The sequence below is a fragment of the Rhinopithecus bieti genome, unplaced genomic scaffold (genome assembly GCF_001698545.2).
Source record: "Rhinopithecus bieti isolate Rb0 unplaced genomic scaffold, ASM169854v2 scaffold_26106, whole genome shotgun sequence".
NCBI lineage: Eukaryota > Metazoa > Chordata > Mammalia > Primates > Cercopithecidae > Rhinopithecus > Rhinopithecus bieti.
In genome coordinates, this window is record NW_016811748.1 from 679,800 (window position 1) to 682,204 (window position 2,405).

The window sequence follows — 2,405 nt, forward strand, 5'->3', positions numbered from 1 at the left end:
AGTTTTTGTATTTTTAGTAGAGACGGGGTTTCACCGTGTTAGCCAGGATGGTCTCGATCTCCTGACCTCGTGATCCGCCCGTCTCGGCCTCCCAAAGTGCTGGGATTACAGGCTTGAGCCACCGCGCCCGGCCTAATTTTTGAATTTTTTGCGGAGATGGGTTCTTGCTATGTTGCTTCAGATGGTCTCAAACTTCTGGACTCAAGTGATCCTCCTGCCTTGGTCTCCCAAAGTGCTGGGATTACAGGCATGCGTGAGCCACCATGCCCGGCCAGATACTTTTTAAATTTTCCTAAGTGACATGGCATACAAGGAATGGCTGGACATAAAATTCCAGAAATGTGAGTAAGGATGTTTTCCTCCTTTACTAGATCGACTGAAACATTGTCCTACAATACCGAGGGTCTGCATTTACTCGCCCAAGAACCAATCACCCCATTTAAGGCCTGCAGCAAACCCTTCTTTTCTGGAAGGCAGAGTCCAAACTCTACTCAGGGCTCCAACTTCCTGGGATGGTGGTGAAAATTAAGCAATACAACGCAGATAATATACCTAGCAAATGCTGAACATATTCTGTACAAAGTCTACTTCCCCATCCCTCCCTCGCTCAGACACACACACATACCCCTGTAACACTGGGTCCCACTATTCTCTTTCTCTGAACATCAGTTTCTCTCCTGAAATTCCAGGATCCTGGGATTCAACCCATTTAAGGAGCAGACAGCAAAGACGATCACAAAAGATCAAACTCACATTCATGGAAACATCTGCAGAACTGTAACGATCAGGGTGTTTTCCTCCTAAGAGAGTCAAAATCTCTCCAGGCTGGGCACGGTGGCTCACACCTGTAATTCCAGCACTTTGGGAGGCTGAGGCAGGCGGATCACGAGGTCAGGAGTTCAAGACCAGCCTGACCAACATGGTGATACCCTGTCTCTACTAAAATACAAAATTAGCCAGGCGTGGTGGCACACACCTGTAATCCCAGCTACTCAGGAGGCTGAGGCAGGAGAATCACTTGAACCCAGGAGGCGGAGGTTGCAGCGGGCCGAGATGGCACCCTGCACTCCAGCCTGGCGACAGAACAAGACTCCATCTCAAAACAACAACAACAAAAAACAACAACAACAAAAACAAAACAAGACAAAACCTCTCCAGGAGCGAACGTGAGAAAATCTGCAAGATCTGCAAGGACTGAGAAAAGAGAACAGGCAGCCCTGCCTTTCATCAGACTAAGGAGACAGAGTAACCCACCGTGCATTCACAGGACACATGCTTTTCCCCAAGGTCTTGCCGAAGCTTTGAAACGCCACAACACCCACTTGACAGACAGACTCCTGCTTTCTAACCAAGAACGCCCTAGACCCACTTGCTACACTCATTTATGACTGGGGGAATGCAATGACTAAGGCATCCTTGCCTCCTGACAGCCCATCACCCTTAGTGAACCCCTACTTCTCCTGAGCCCACCTCTAAACAACAACCAGTGCAGATGCGACTCCCACTTCCCTGACACATTATCCATTATTAAAACTTCATACCTTGACATCACACACAGGCGGTGAGTCCCCCAAGCAACTAGGCACACTGGTGTGATAAGCCTGGTCTCCGCCTCCAGGTCCCCTTCTTGCCTTCCCCTGACTGTGACCCAGTGACATTCCAATGCACCAGTAAAATCCCCTCATACCTTCTGCTTGTGTGCCCCACCCTGACCCCTGACACAGGTACTAGCCCACAGGTTCTCTCTTTCTCAACCCTCCACCTGCACTGCGGAGCCTGGGCCCTTAGCTCTCCTCCAACACGGCCTCTGCACGCATGCGGTGCCGCCCCCTCCAGGACCTTGGAGCATCATAAATCCTGTAATTTTTTTTTTTTTTTTTTTTTTGAGACGGAGTCTCGCTCTGTCACCCAGGCTGGAGTGCAGTGGCCGGACCTCAGCTCACTGCAAGCTCCGCCTCCCGGGTTCACGCCATTCTCCTGCCTCAGCCTCCCAAGTAGCTGGGACTACAGGCGCCCGCCAGGTCGCCCGGCTAGTTGTTTGTATTTTAGTAGAGACGGGGTTTCACCATGTTAGCCAGGATGGTCTTGATCTCCTGACCTCGTGATCCGCCCGTCTCGGCCTCCCAAAGTGCTGGGATTACAGGCTTGAGCCACCGCGCCCGGCCAAATCCTGTAATTTCATATCATTCTTGGACTGTAATTGCTGCAGCCACTTGGGAGTGATTGTTAAAGATCTCACGAGGGAGACTTACTCCCATACTTATATCACACCTGACATCATCCTCCTCCTCCCCTCCCCCTCCCCCCACCATCTGGAGCCAAACCTGGCAAAAATACTTCTCCCCTTATCAAGCCATGTTCCAGCCTCCTCTGAATGCTGCGCCCGCCCCCCCCCCCCCCACCCC

At 51.3% G+C, this 2,405-nt stretch overlaps 1 protein-coding gene across 1 annotated transcript in view; it reads right to left on the reverse strand.

Moving 5' to 3' along the window:
* Positions 1 to 2,405, reverse strand: part of LOC108544047 (uncharacterized) — an 11,191-nt gene that overhangs the window by 921 nt on the left and 7,865 nt on the right. The gene's annotated exons all lie outside the window — the stretch shown is intronic.